Genomic DNA, 16,557 nt, shown 5'->3' on the forward strand with positions numbered 1-16,557 from the left:
TCTCCCAACTCATCCTGAGAATGTACTGAAACTTCATACATTTTTGATATTCACATCAGCATTTGGACTCAAATGTGCTGTCATTTTGCTAACGAAGTTGCTGAAAATTTCCCCAGTGTCTTCATTTCGAAGTTGGTCTTGTACCTTGGTCTTCAGTTCCTCCGCTAAATTATTGTGTAATGTTGCTATTAAACAGCTGTTGAATTTCACACCAGAGAGCTGGTTGTATTTCCATAGTGCACGGAGTGATTCCTGTTCTATATTGCTTTATTTCAGGTATCTATGTAGGTGTGATATCTGTGTGGTAAAATGCACCTCACTCTCACTCTGCCCAGTAATCCATCTCCACTTGGGACACTTCTAACTGCATCCTGTGAATATCAATGAAAACTATCAGTCAGATAAAATTACAGTTAAATTTTACCAGTGGTTTAATCAATACCTTATCTGACAGCAACTACAGTGTAAAGCTGGTCAAATACAGCAAAAAAAAATATTTTTTTTTAAATCAGTAATCAAATTGTTGAAAAACAGGGAGATTTGACAAATACTTCTCCACAAACCATAGGAATGAGAAGAGCTATGTGGAAGAACCACAAGGGCCTCAGAGCCAAGCAGGCCCTGGCCCCAGGCTGGTCAAGGATGGCTGGTTGAGCAGAAAGGATTGAATCCCAGGGAGTTCTGTCAGGTATAGAGCCAGCCTATATGTAGGTGGTGAGGGAGGCAGGACTGATTATGTGTTTCCCTCAGAGATACAGAGGAATATGAATAAATAAATCATTCAGATCCCTATGCTGAACAAATGAACTCTAACACTGGAGAAAGTGATGTACTGCAGGTATCATCCACACCAGTCTGCCCTTGTTCTTTGGCAGGGAAATCTCCACCCAGAAAATACCACCAGCTGTCTGCCCCCAGAGTTCAGAGAGGCAGCAACAAATCCTTCCTAGAAACTGGGGCCAAGTCAGATAAAGAGGATACTCCCAAACAGATGACATGGAGGAAAATATTTGGGAAACCCCAACAATTTCTGAGGGGACTTACCAATGCTCATAGGCGGCAAGTTTGTATAATTTTAATGGTTTGTATAATTTTGTATAATTGTATAATTTTTGGTGGTGCCCAAAATGGTGGTGCCCGCCCCCACCCCCACCGCTCTCACCCTGAAAGCTGATATAAAATGAAGCTACAATGTGTCGGCGCCACAAGATTACAAGGGTCAATTAAAAGTGGAAAGTCAGAAGCAGCACTTGCTTGCTTCAATATACGGTATTATATTTTGTTGCACTTGTTGTGACAAAGTGGGAATGTTCTTAATGTTTTCTCTGAATACTGTGTGGGTGCCTCAGTTTCCCCTGCAAGGTGCTAACTGAAGGTTCTGGGGACAAAGAGATTAGAAGAGATCCAGAAGTGACACAATGGCTAGAGGAGGGAGTGTCAGTTTGGAGCTGGCTGGGGAAATGGGGAGAGGCCCAGAACTTGGGTCTAGGCTCCCCACCCTCCAAGATGGAACTGACTGAGGGGTCTTGTTTTCTGTACCTACAAGCTTTGTTTTAGACTGTGATCGTGTCGTCTAAGAAACCTTCTGTTTTACCAGCTGGCTGACTGCAGAATTGGGGTGCAGGAACCTCTAGTTGCCCCAGGACCTGCCTGGGCAGACTTGCTGCAGAAAGCACACAGTGTGGTGCTGAATGCTCCGAGGTCAGACCCAGGAAGGTGTAAGCTTCTTGCCCTGGGGACAATATGCTCAGAGAGAGGAAGCTCCCCCAGAGTCCTGACTGGCTTTGTATGGAGTAGTTCCAAAGCATCCCCTTCCACACCATGCGCTTCCCAGAAATCTGCACAGACACTGACACTCCCTTCTCTGGCCTTTGTCTCTTTTCCAGGCATTAGGATGTCACCTGATCTCTTTGTTTTCCAACACCTTCAGTTGGCCCCTTGCAGGAGAGCGGCCCAGCCCATCAGTTGCCCGGAGACAGGGTTTCAGCCATTCTCTGTGCAGACATCACACTGGCACTCTAGAGCTCTACAACAATCACATTCCCTTATCCCACCATGTAGATCCTTGAGAAATGCATAGGGGAAACTGAGGCACCCACACACTATTCAGAGAAAACATTAAGAACATTCCCACTTCGTAACACCTGTATACGACTAGTTATATACTTTAAAGGATGTAAAATAATCAAGTATTGTGCTAAACACAATGATACTCCAAACTGACCACCAAATTTAAGTTGCACGTTTTTCCCCTCAAGTGAGGGCTCTGGGATGGCACTGGGGATAAGGGGTTCACAGTGCAGCAGGGTGCTCAGGGTTGGGGTGCTGGGGGTGCAGGCTCTGGGGTGGGGCAGGGCTGGGGATAAGGAACTTGGGATGCAGACAGGCTGCCCTAAGGCTAGGGCCAGAGAGGACTCTCCTGCCTCCTTACTGGCAGACGCAAGCTCCAGGGGAGAGACCCCTTCTCTCCCCCCTCCCCCCCACCAGCAGCACACTCACTCTGCACCACAGTCACTGCACATGCTCCTGGGGACTCTCTCAGGTCCAGAAAGCCCACTTGCCTCTCCTATGATGGGTACCGGGGCCGGGGGTTGCCATCATGTGTGGCCTCCCCACCCCTGCTGCTGCCCCTGGGTGCCAGAGGGGCAGGGGAGAGAGCTCCCAAGCATTTGTGTGCTTCCTTCCCCCTCCTCTCTCCCTCTTACCCTCCCCCTGTGCTCCAAGAGGCTGTCTGCCACTGATCTCTATAGCCTTAGCCAAAATCAGCACAGACAAAAGAGAGAGGCTGTTTTCTTTCAGGCAGGGAAGTTCCGGGGCGAGGGCAGGGGAGAAACCCAGCTCCAAATATTGGTGGAGCACAGCCCCCAGTCTTGAATATTCCTGGTGCTTGAGCACCTCGAGCCCATATAAGCTGCAGCCCCTGCCAATGCTAGTGCCCCAGAATCAATATGAACAGAATCCAGAACCCAGATATCAGGGTTCTAAAGCACAGTGCTTGGAGACACAGTTATTTCACTCCTGCATATAAAGAGGCAGGCAGCAGATGAGAGCAGAGTGTTCCAGCCCAGCACTTGATTTCAATGTTGCATTTCCCCAGAATTTAACCTGGGATATACTGTCATTTATGGTATCCTAATAGAAGGACTCTAGGAAGGATTAACAATAAGGTTCTTCCAGGACAAACTTCTGGACACTTCTGCAGGTCCTAGGTCTTCTATCTGAGATGGTATAAGAGTCCCTCACAAGGGACCCAGTAATCACCAACCTAAACCTGTTCTAAAGCTGCTTTGCCGTACCCCTGCAGGGTCTCTGTGCATGGGAGAACCTTGGATGGTACAGAGCTGTCATAGCAATTCCTGTACCACTCCCTTGCTCCGATCAGCATGGCTGGAGGAAAGTGGGCATCCAGGCAAACCCTGGCTGTTGGGTTGTCCCTTTGGGGCCTTAGCATAGTTTAGAGCATTTTGAGTGGTCTACATTGTGCCATGGGAACTGGCCTTATGCGGACCAGCCCTGGGTTGGGAGAGGACAAGTCTGGCCTTAAGTATTTGGCTGCAGCTCAGGAGGTGATCAGCTTGGGATCCTTCAGGGTGCACTTGTACCATGCTTACGGGAGATATTATTAATCAGTCTTACCAAGAACAATGTGTGTTGTATCACACGACTTTCTGCTGGAAATGTCACAGGTGCATAATTTCTGAGAGACTTGAACTCAAACTTTTGCTCAAATTGGCCAGTCCTGTAAAATCCTAAAGAAAAAAAGTAATATAATAAGGAGCCCTTTAGCAGGCAATTAATGACTGGAGTGGCAATTTTACAACCCAAGGCAAAACACTTTACAGCACTATATTAAGTGACTAATAAAGGACCCAAACATCGTCCAACACCCAGTACATTTACAGGTTTTATTTTAAGTTTTGCAAAAAGGATTAGAGACATTTGTATTCATTAAGGAGATAAAAACCTTTCCTTTGGAGCTTGTGTTTTATTTATAAAGTATGGATTGTATAGACAGCTTACAAACAATAAACAGAGCAATAAAACGGTCAGGGAGAAAAAAGCCAATTTGATATTCTGCTTTAAAAAGATCAAGTAGATTGTTTCTTCCTAAAACCCTATTTAATGGATTAAGCTATTACTGAAGAGATAGATAATATACACAATGGAAGAAAAAATCCCAAGACCAATATCTCACTCTGCCTTAAATGGGAAAAGGGAAATATTATCTCCATATTACAAATGGGTAACCAAGGCATGGAAGGATCAAGCAATTCACCCAAGGTTTACAGAGCACATCTGTGGCAGAGCCAGAACTGAACCCAGTTCTTCTGAATCTATGGCCATTATCTCAACTAGAAGCCTATTCTTCGTATCTTCCATCTTGCTTTTTTTATTCTCTTTCATACACTTCTCCATCGTTCTCCTCCCTTGTCTCCCAAGTCTCTCTCCTGAATTATTTTCCTCTCTCGCAATTCATTACTCCTCTGTCCTCACTCCACTCTCTCCTCCCCACAGATTAACCTCTTTCTGCTCTAGTAGCTCCTCTTCCTATTATCCATTTCCACTTATGTGCATTTCAAGTCTGACTACTACTTGGTGATCCTGGAAAAAGCAAGGGCTCGGTGACCACACACACAAAATAAATGCCTTTTAAAACCTCCTGATCATTTGAATAGCTTGATAAGGATCTTAATTATCTGACAAAAGAAAGCTAATCAGAAAGATTCAGTAGAAGTTAAATGTGCATTGGAAACCAGTGAAACTCCTTTACCATACAACAGCCCAGCAAGCCTTCCAAATGGGATTTCAGCTTCTCTTCAAAAGGTTTTTTGGGGCTAGTGAAGAGATTGGAGTTTAAAAGAGGTTGTCTTTAAATATAGGAATAGGAGATTCCATTTGTTTGAAGGGAATAGAGACATAACAGCAAATTTAGCGCAACATTTTCAAAAGTGTTTGGTATGACCTAAGCAAATTAAGGGTAAAACTCCCTATGACTTCAGGGGCAGCAGAGTTAAGCCAATGCTGAGCAGTTCTGAAAATTCCACCTTTAATAGTGGCATAAGCAGGTGTATCTAGTTGACTAAGTTTCTAAGCAAGTAACAGTAATAGATGAGAAGGTGCAAAGGATAGGAAGTTGCTTATGATGATGTACTTCAGACCCCCAGAAGCCTTTACTTGAAAAAGGCTCCTTTACATGGCATTGATGCAGACCTGAAAACCTACCAACAGCACAGTCCACAAAGAATTCTGCAATTTTTGGCAGCATTTTCATAGTGCCATATTCCATCAACATTGCCAGTGTACATAGTGTTTCTTTTTCCAAAAGGGCTCACTTTGACCTTAAAGGATGGATGCCAGTGCTGGTATTTTTCAAGCTTCTTTTGAAAGAGTTTTTGTATGACATTGGTGACATGTTGACATTGATAACGGATCACAGAGAGTCAAGAGGAAGAATGGACTTGTGATTAAAGCTCTGGACAAAAGAACCAGGAGATCTGGATTCTGTACTCCACAGACTCCCTTTGTGACCCTGAACAAGTCACTTAGATCTCTCTGTCCCTAAATTACCCATCGGTATGTAATGGAAATGAAATATTTCTTGTCTCACACCCTTTGTCTGTCCCATGTAAACTCTTTGACAGAAGGACTGTTTCTTATTATGTGTACTTACAGTGCCTGTTAACGATAGGGCCCTCATGTCCATGGGGTCCTCTAGTCCACTGCTGTAATACAAATAATCATTCAAACACTGACCAAGGAACATTGTTAGAATAAGAAAAGTATCCCTAAATCTACTCTCTTTTTTCTCCTAGAACCTTCCCCTCCTGCCCCGGTTTCCTTCTGCAGATGTAAAGAAACTGTGCACATTCTCACAATGTCTATGACATGGATGTCAATGTCTATGACATGGATGTAAGACTCTTTGGGCCAAATTCATCCCTGCTACTTCACCAGGGATAAGACATGCATATGAGGAAGTGGGTATTCACCCACGAAAGCTCATGCTCCAAAACGTCTGTTAGTCTATAAGGTGCCACAGGATTCTTTGCTGCTTTTTTAGGGATAAGCCTGCCATTCATCCTGATGCTTTCCCAAAGCAGGTTCTTTTTGTCATTTCTCACAATTATTCTCAAGGGGTTGCTCTTGCAGGTCACAAACATATGCCAGCTCAATGGTCCTTCAATTCATTTTTCTCTCCTGCAAGGTAACCATTCATCCATGGAGTAATTTCTTTAATTGAGGCATTTTAATCCAAATTGCCAGTTAATACCTGCAGGGCCAGCTTCCCTCCTGATCAGCTCTGGGAATTGAAGGAAGGGTTGAATTGTGCTGTAAAGTTTTGCTTGATGAAATCCTGAGTGACTCTAAAAATTCAGGAGCAAACTTGGCAGGGAAAGCTTTGAAAATCCAAAAAAAATCGTAAAATCAGAAGAAAATAAAAAACATACATATTCGTTTTGGAAGCTAAGTGACATATGTTTGTGCACATGCGTGTCAGTTCTAGAGACCTGGATTCATACCCTAAAGTAGATCATAAATAAAAATGAAGTTAACAGTCTCACTCTATCATACCCATTCGTAAAATGGCCAAATTATGTGACAGTTCAGCTGCCTCTTTCATGAGTTTGTTCTTAATGTAGCAGATTTTGTGTTATTACATTTCTAGTGCAGTAGTGCTTAGAGGCAGCATTTGAAATTGGGACCCCCCATTGTGCTGTACAAACAAATAGGAAGAAGCAGTCTCAACAGTGTACAGTCTAATTGGAAGGGGCATTGCAGTAAACAAGAATGGGATGAGGAGCTAACAGGTAATGTTTTATGTGGGATCCACGTTGAATTCCTTTCTCTTGCATGCACAAGGCAGAATCAGAAGTCCACCTGAAGGTATTTATTGTAACTTAAGATTTGAGGATAAATAGTTACCTTTACTCCTATGTATAGACTGTACAAATTTTGATTGGTTTATTCATGCACATTTATTTCAAATAAACAAACACTCTTATCTGTATGTATTTATAAAAAGATACAGTGATAATAATTAAGCACTAAAATGAGAGGTTGTGGAATCTCCATCACTGGATGTTTTTAAGAAGAGGTTGGACAAACACCTGTCAGGCATTGTCTAGATATACTTGGTCCTGCCTCAGCGCTCGGGGATGGACTAGATGACCTCTTGAGGTCCCTTCCAGCCCTACATTTCTATGATTCTATAATACATTTCCATCTGACTTGCAACTGAATCATCAAGCTGCATATCACATCATGTTCCAAAGACAGACAAAAATGGCATTGGCTAGAACCCATCCTCCTTAATAATGATTGCTGTGTCTTTACACAGCATTATGCACCTGAGAAAACTACCTCGATACAGTTGGTAAACATGGTTATTGAGAAACTACAAACATTCAAGGCCTATCTACATATATATACTGCTGCTCTGTTAGGGTCCTGGTGGCTCCTGCAACAGAAGACAGTGAGGCCCACTGAGGGGCTCCCAAACGATTTAAAGAGATACTACCCAATTCAAGTACACTACAATATGGTAATTTCCATCATGGGAGATCTGTTTGCTGAGGATTCAGATGAAGGTCGTCATAATGGTCCGTTTCAACTTCAAAATCTGTGAAACTATGAATCACTTTCAATTTTGAATGTGGACGTCTGCTAAACATTGTCCTTTTTTCCTTCCAAACATGAGTATTAAAGCAATATTCAGTAGGTACACACTCCCAGTACTGTATAAATAGTTGTTATATTGTTTTGCTCACTACAATGATTCTTGAGAAGCATGTCTAAGACATGTTTTCACAAATTCCTTGGGCCATGGCTACACTAGAGAGCTGCAGTGCTGGTGAGGGGGTTACAGCGCTGCAACTTAGGATGTGGCCACACTTGCAAAGCATGGCCAGCGCTGCAACTCCCTGGTTGCAGCGCTGGCTGTACACCCGGTCGAGCCTTGGGTGTAGCGATTCCAGCGCTGGTGATCCAGCGCTGGTCAGCAAGTGTGGACCCCACCAGCGCTTTTATTGACCTCCGGGGTATAAGGAGGTATCCCAGAATTCCTGTCCACAACAAACCGGAAGAAAGGGAGAGCTCAGAGTTCAGCCAAACTGCTTATTTAAAAAACAAACACAGCTCCTGTTTGCTGAGCGAGCGGAGGCAGGCAGGGGAATTACTTTGGAATGTTCACAGCTGTTTGCTTGAAAAGAGAAACAGCACGCTCACACGGCAGAGGGGGAGGGGGAAGTCCATGTTGAGCAGATGCTTATCTGGTCTGACGGCTATTTAGGAGTACATAATTTGCATTTAGTGAATGAGAGAGGGGTGGGGGAAGAGGGTCAGAACTTTTAAAATGATTGAAGGTAGGCAGTGTGTGTCTTCCAGTCCTTAGAACTTGCAAGGCAGGGAGCTGAGAACAGTGTCAACTCCAAAAATCCATTCTGTCTGTCTCCTCCACGCTCCCTGTCACATTCCACCCCACCCCCCTCTTTTGAAAAGCACGTTGCAGCCACTTGAATGCTGGGATAGCTGCCCACAATGCACCACTCCCAACAGCGCTGCAAATGCTGCAAATGTGGCCACACTGCAGCGCTGGTAGCTGTCAGTGTGGCCACACTGCAGCGCTGGCCCTACACAGCTGTACGAACACAGCTGTAACTACCAGCGCTGCAGAACTGTAAGTGTAGCCATGGCCTTGCTGACTAGGGCAGGTGTTTTGTTCCTCAGTTATAAGGAAGTCATAACACTGGATTGGATGTTACATTCTAAGGCATTGTTTACACATAAATTTTGTAACAGGTTATTCAAACTTGTTTTGACAACCCAAGTTAATTAAACTGGTGCAAACTCCTATGTTAACACTTTTATTTTGATTTAAGTGTTGCCTATTTTGGTTTAGTTTAAAGTTAATCAATTAAACTGAAATAAAAGTGTCCGCACAGCCTTTTGAGCAAGATCTCTTTAAAATCAAACCTTACATGGTTAAAACAGTGCAACTCTGCACTCTGTAGACAAGTCCTGGTTTGTACAAAGAGGGACAAATACAACATAGTCAAAACTCAGAATTAAACAATTCAAATATGGCAACAAATGCATTGCACAAATAGTATCCCCAGTGTCAAACAAGCAACAAGTCAGGAGATTTGTTTAAAGAATCATAATATTTAAAAAAATAATAATACTACATTTGGAACTCTTCTCATTTGCCTTCTGGCTTTTAAACCTGTTAAGGTTGATGTTTCCAAGCTTCTCCCCACACCATCAGGGCTAGGGAAAAAATATTAAATGGCAGCTGATATTTTTGGGTGTTCACATGCATTCTTTGGGTCCAAATAAAAACCACCAAATATCATGATACTTATGATAAAATCACGAGAGGTGGCCACACTGCATAAAGCAGTTACATATGTCATGCTGTCCTCTTTTTTTAACCAGATATACAGACTTCTCATGTGCATTGTGAGGGATGAAGTATTGCACTTGAAAGACAGGTTCTTGTTTTGTATTATTTTTTATGAGCCTGATCCTAAGACCATTAAAGTGAAGGGGAGCCTTTTCACTGATTTCAATGAACTTTGGACCAGGACCTTTGAGGGTGTATTTATTAAGTACATAAAAGCAACCACACTGGGTCATTCCAAAGGTCCATCTAGCCCAGTAACCTGTCTTCCAACAGTGGCCAACGCCAGGTGCTTCAGAGGGAATGAAGAGAACAGGTAATCATCACGTGATCCATCCTATCACTGTTTCCCAGCTTCTGGCAAACAGAGATTAGGGGCACCATTCTGGCTAATTGCAACAGACTAAGCAGTAAATAGTAACATAAATAAGACTGGGCCATAAATGTCTCCTAGGAACTTCCAAATGCTTGTTGAAAGGTTTGAATTTTAGAAAATAACACCAAGGTTGTTTTTAGCTTCTGAGCTTTTGAAAGCCATTGCTAACTGACTAATATCACAAAGTCAAACATGCTAGTAATGTTAGTTATTCTTCAATTTCCAAACATTCATTCATTTTCCATTCCTTGTTGCCCACTCAAAATTAACATTATTAGAGTGTAAATACAGTACAAATTAAGAACTTCCTTACAGCCCTATTATAGTGGGGTATTTTTAAACCTGTTTACATTTTTCTATTAATTTAAGCACAAACCATGCAGTTCCATTTATTTGACTCAACCTTCAAGCAATCTGTCCATAATTGCAATAGAAAACATTCAAAGCAATTTGCCAAGCACCTATCTGAGACAATAAGCATCCTCAATAAAATATGATTGCTGTGCTCTGAGTACTAATAATGAGCCAAGAGCTCAGTGCTCTCACTTTTAAAAGAAAATATAATTGTTTCTGGACTTTGTATGTTTTGCAAGAAGCTACCCGTTGCCTTAATTGATTGTGAATTATTATTACATTTTGAATATTGAATAACACAATTGCATAAATAATTCACTGTGAGGAAGGGATGGGTTAAATGGATCCTTAATTAGATTCAACATTGAAGAAATTATATTATGTTTTTTTTTCCTGTCACCCTAAATAGCCTAAACACAGTGGCACAAATTCAGAGCTCTAAAACAGAGCTTGAATTCAAGTGAGGTTGGACTTGACTACACCCAAGGTGGCCTTTTATGTAACATCCAGGAGGGAAAACTTACTAAAACTACCTAAAATATAACTATATAAAAATACAAATAAACCCAGATTAGTATAGCATTTGCCACAATCTTTTATAGCATGTGATGATGAGCACTGTTACAACTATGCCCGGTACAATCACCCATCTGTTGTAAGTAGACCCAGCCCCTGGATCCCACATGCTTTTAAGACAACTGACCTGGGATCTATTCACTGCTTTTATGTCTTGGTGTCTAGCGCACACTCAGACCTCTTGGCTAAGGCCAACCTTGGGACACGGAACTCCACGATCCAGCTGCCCTCAACCCTGGAACCAGTGCCTCAGACCTTCCAAGCCACATCCTCCCCTTCATTGATTTACGTGCATTGCCCCAGACTCCCAGCTAGGTGGCAGTCACTCTAGACTTCTCATCTAACACCTTCAGGAGCAATATGGAAGGAAAGCAAGGAACACAAACTTAGCAAAGGAATTTCTTAATGACTGTCACTTTCCTTTTGAAAAGCACTAGAGGGCTACATATCTTTGAAAATAACAAAAGTCCTGAGATGCAGCCTCCCCTAATCTGGTCTTGCCCCTTCTGTGGCCTGGTCTACACTACGCGTTTAAACCAATTTTGGCAGCGTTAAACCGATTTAACGCTGCACCCGTCCACATAACGAGGCCTTTTATATCAATATAAAGGGCTCTTTAAACCGGTTTCTGTACTCCTCCCCGATGAGAGGAGTAACGCTGAAATTGGTATTACCATATCGGATTAGGGTTAGTGTGGCGGCAAATCGACGGTATTGGCCTCTGGGCGGTATCCCACAGTGCACCATTGTGACTGCTCTGGACAGCAATTCGAACTCAGATGCACTGGCCAGGTAAACAGGAAAAGCCCTGCAAACTTTTGAATTTCATTTCCTGTTTGCCCAGTTGGAGCTCTGATCAGCATGGGTGGCGATGCAGTCCCAAATCCAAAAAGAGCTTCAGCATGGGCCGTACAGGAGATACCAGATCTGATCGCTGCATGGGGAGACAAATCTGTTCTATCAGAGCTCCGTTACAGAAGATGAAATGAAAAAGCATTTGAAAAAATCTCCAAGCTATGATAGACAGAGGCCACAGCACAGTGCTGTGTGACAAGCGTAACGGAAAGCCAAAGAATCAAATGGACACTCATGGATGGAGGGAGGAGGTACTGAGGACTCCAGCTATCTCACAGTCCCTGCAGTCTCTGAAAAGCATTTGCGTTCTTGGCTGAGCGCCCAATGCCTGTAGGGTCAAACACATTGTCTGGGGTGTTTCAGGGTATATGTTGTCAATTTACCCCCCTTTCCCCCCGTGAAAGAAAAGGGTAAAAAATTGTTTCTTGACTTTTTTATATGTCACCCTATGTCTACTGCATGCTGCTGGTAGACGCGGTGCTGCGGCAATGAATAGCAGCATCCTCTCCCCTCCCCTCCCCGGTGGCAGATGGTACAATATGACTGCTATCCATTGTCATCATCAGCCCGTGAGTGCTCCTGGCTAGCCTCAGGTGAGGTCGGCTGAGGGCGCCTGGGTAAAAGTAGGAATGACTCCCGGTCATTCCCGGTAGATGGTACAGAACAGCTGGTAACCGTCCTCATCGTAGCAACTGGGGGCTGAGTTCCATCAGCCCTCCCCTTTCATGCCTAAAGAAAAGATTCTGTACTGCCTGGAATATCATAGCAGTTGGAGGCTGCCTCCCCCTCATTTTGTCTCACTAAAAAGTCAGTGTTTCTTATTCCTGCATTCTTTATTACTTCATCACACAAATGTGGGACACTGCCACGGTAGCCCAGAAAGGTTGGGGGAGAAGGGAATCAACGGGTGGGGTTGTTGCAGGGGCACCCCCCGTGAATGGCATGCAGCTCATCATTTCTGCGGGATCTGACATGGAGCGGTTGTGCTCTCTGGTTCTCTGATACACTGGTTCTCTGGTATACTTGCCTCATATTCTAGGCAGGACTGACTCTATTTTTAGATAAATCATAAAGGAGGGATTGACTCAGGGAGTTATTCCCATTTTTGTCTTTGCGCCCCTGGCCGACTTCAGCTAAGGCCAGCCAGGAGCACCCATGACAGCGGCAGATGGTACAGAACGACTGATAACCGTCATCTCATTGCCAATTTATAATGGCACAGCAGACGGTACAGAACAACTGGTAACCGTCTCTGCTACCTTGCAATGGCAAATGAATGCTGCTGTGTAGCACTGCAGTACCGCCTCTGTCAGCGGCATCCAGTACGCTTATGGTGACAGTGACAAAAGGCAAAACGGGCTCCATGGTTGCTATTCTATGGCGTCTGCCAGGGCAATCAAGGGGAAAAGGGCGCAAAATGATTGTCTGCCGTTGCTTTCACGGAGGAAGGAATGAGTGACGACATTTACCCAGAATCACCCGTGACACTGTTTTTGCACAATCATGCATTGGAATCTCAACCCAGAATTCCATGGGCGGGGGAGACTGCGGGAACTATGGGATAGCTACGGGATAGCTACCCACAGTGCAATGCTCCGGAAATCGACGCTGGCCTCGGTATATGGACGCACACCGCCGAATTAATGTGCTTAGTGTGGTCGCGTGCACTCGACTTTATACAATCTGTTTTACAAAACCGGTTTATGTAAAATCGGAATAATCCCATAGTGTAGACATACCCTGTGTGTCTGAGGTCTGTTCACATTTCAGGCCAGGCAAAGTCTTGCTCTGTAAGCCCATCAGTTCTTTGGTGATGGATGGCCCCTAGTTCAAAGTAGCACCCCTCTTAATGTACAGTCTCTCTGCCACGTGCTCAGTTGGAAAACTCCATTCAAGTCAAACTTGCCCAACGAGAAAAAACATTGTTCCAAGGATCTGGGCCATTAGTTGAGAGACAATCAAAGCTGATGGCCTACACTGTAGTTTTGATGGCTTCTCTGTGACAGTCCTGCCATGAGTTGTCAAGCACCTTTCCTTGGCCCTGCACCTGTCTGGAATGCATGACAATAATCTGTTTTGGGTGGGGTTAGTCACGTCTTCAGCATGTAACACAAAATGACATTCCCAATAAAAAGTGGAGTGCACAATCTGATACAAGTGTATCCTACTCTGTCACACACTGTGAAGATATAAATTCCAGGCCAGATTCTCAGCTAGCGTAAATCAGCATCAGTGTATTGAAGTCAGTGGACCCATGCTGATTTACACCTTATGAGAATTTGGCCCACTATATGTAAACTTCCTTATCTATGGCATGTTACTAACAATTTAGATTACGAAAACTGAAGAAAAAAATACTTTTCACTGATAGTGTTCTTTGTTTACTTTCTTCATTTCACTCCACTTGGAGAGTTAAATTTCACTGGTGAGTTTAATGTTTGTTTCTAGCTAGTTTCATTTTCTGCCTCTCATGCAGTTCAAAACTTTGCAGGGAAATATTTAAACACGAAGAAGTCATCTGTATAGTTAATTATTTCATCCTAATGCTGTATTCATTCTTTACTGGAAAGCATTTCACCCAAAATAATACCTGAAGGATAATCGTACAAAATAAAATCAAGTGCTTTCAATTGCTGAGGCAAGAAATCTACTGTGAAACTTGTGCTTAACAAAATGGAGAACAAAAAAGACTGTTTTATTCTATCATATATTAAAATTAAAGGAATAAGTGCCTCATTTGCTTAAAAATTCTCCATTAATATTCATCTGATGGCCAGGAGTCATAATCTCACACCACTAATGAAAATAGCTTATTAAATAGTCATTCTTTTCAATAGAGACAGGAGCCTGGGTATGAAGAGCACTGCCTCTAGTTCTCATGTAAATTGTTCGTGATGATCACCAGTAACAGAACTGAATCGCACGCATTCCCACCTCTGTGAGCTTTCACTCAGAATATATACACTGATGAATGCCACACAGGAGGAGGCCTCCTGACAGAAGGGAAAGCTGTCATCGTCAGACCTGTAAAGGTAAAGAGAGAGCATGGAAGAAGCAGCTTATCTCTCTGATACGGAGCAGCTGGAATACAGACACTCCGAAACTTACGCAAGCGTTCTGTCCAGATCACCTTGCATAACTTGAATTTTGTGTAAATTGGGAACATATACCCAACCATTATAGGGAGAGGAAAAAAAAAAAAAAGCTTTCTAGCTTACAGAACTTTTTCCGTAAGTGTGGATTTGTAAGTTGGGTTTGCGTAACTCGGGGAGTGTCTGTAAGCAAAATTACATTCCCCTCACTATCCACCTTCCTGGACCAGATAGTCACGATCTTCTTCAGCCAAGAAGGAACCAGAGAGGAGTAATAACTTTGGGAGCAGAGGAGCTTTCCTAGCCTCAGGTCTGCCCTGTGATGGTGGAACTTTCCAACACCTTGTGGAATCGTGCTTTTTTTTTTTTTTTTTTTGGTCATAGTAACCAAAGCCTTTGCTGCTCAGCAATTCCCCTGCTGCCCTGACTCTCACTGACTGACCAAGCCAGCTCGCTTCTGCCTGGCAATCCCCATGCTAACTTGACTCGTCCTGACCAAACTGACTCTGCTTTGTACCACTTACTGACTTGCTCATTAACTCTCTGCCTTGTTACTCTGTACACCAACTATTTGTACTATTAAAATAAAGACATCACTTCATGAAGCAGAGTTCGTGCACTTCAAAACTTGTTCCACTCTATGGCTAGAAGTGTCTTTCTCACCATTATTAACATGTTGCTTTATCAGAAGACGCTCTTGTCAATTCGATGCTATTCAACTGATGTGCACCAGGTGGCAGCACTATCCCCATTTCATGCTTAACGCTTCCTTGAGCTGTCTCTTTAGATGTTCATGAGCAAGGCCTGTGTGATCACCTAATAATATGCTGTTCTCTATGCTGTACTATCCTACTGTTCAGCTCTGTTTCTTTTTTATATGAGATCCTGTTGGGGATGGACCTTGTATATTTAGGGTTTGCATGTGGGGGAAGTTGGTTACTGTTGTTCCTTAGACAGTTAATTCAAGCATTGCTAGACTTTCTGGGCTTTCATGGTTGCCAATTATAGTAACTTAGTTACAATACTATTAATTATTTACATTCTAATTAGTGTGTGTATTAAGTGCCTGGGAAGCTGAACAACTCAGTTTGCCTCAATCATCTTACCATGGTTCACACTCAGATACTAAATGCTCCTGGAACAAGCCAAGACCTGTTTCTGTTTTTCAGTTGCATCCTCTCCCTCCTGAACTCTGTTTAGCCCTATCTATCTCTTCTCGCTCCCTTTTTAATGGAATTTGGGTGCTTCCATGATGCACCGCAGCCATGAGGCTGCCATGGCACATGGTCATCATTCATCAAGAGGGAAGATTGTGGTATATCATAGATATTCTTCTTTCCCACTTACAAGCTAATTTCCTGGCTGGACCCTCAAGATATACAGTGACATCAGGGGTCAGCTGAGTGTAGGTCTTCTGCAGATCATTCTCTCCTCATGTGCTTTGACACTGGAAGTCTTCTATGCCATATTAACAGGCATAGAGAAGGAGCGTGAGCAATGGAAGAGCTCATCTAGTAGGGGACCCCAACCCTGAAGTTACTATACGTCTTCTCTGGCGTCAGAGAAGCCAGCCTCAGGCCACGTCCAGACTAGGAATTAAAATCGATTTTAGATACGCAACTTCAGCTACGTGAATAACGTAGCTGAAGTCGAATTTCTAAAATCGAGGTACTCACCAGTCTGGACAGCGCTGCATCGATGTCCGCGGCTCTCCGTGTCGATTCCGGAACTCCGTTCGGATTTATGGAGTTCCGGAATCGATGTAAGCGCGCTCGGGGATCGATACACCGCGTCCAGACTAGACGCGATATATCGATCCCCGAGCAATCGATTTTAACCCGCCGATGCCGCGGGTTAGTCTGGACGAGGGCTCAGTGTGAAGGAGGAAGAGGTGAAGAAAAAGA

General features: G+C 43.5%; 1 long non-coding RNA gene across 2 annotated transcripts in view; it reads right to left on the reverse strand.

Moving 5' to 3' along the window:
- Positions 1 to 3,151: 3,151 nt before the first annotated feature.
- Positions 3,152 to 16,557, reverse strand: part of LOC127053827 (uncharacterized) — a 52,044-nt gene continuing 38,638 nt past the window's right edge. Inside the window, exons 1-3 of one of the 2 annotated variants that reach the window (XR_007775134.1) lie at positions 14,496 to 14,581; positions 5,672 to 5,723; positions 3,152 to 3,749 (exon numbers count right to left, since the gene is read on the reverse strand). This is a non-coding gene — a long non-coding RNA (uncharacterized LOC127053827). Of the gene's footprint in view, positions 3,750 to 5,671; positions 5,724 to 14,495; positions 14,582 to 16,557 lie in introns of those variants that run through there. The other variant, XR_007775135.1, reaches the window with a different exon arrangement.

This window comes from Gopherus flavomarginatus, chromosome 6 (assembly GCF_025201925.1).
Source record: "Gopherus flavomarginatus isolate rGopFla2 chromosome 6, rGopFla2.mat.asm, whole genome shotgun sequence".
Lineage (NCBI taxonomy): Eukaryota > Metazoa > Chordata > Testudines > Testudinidae > Gopherus > Gopherus flavomarginatus.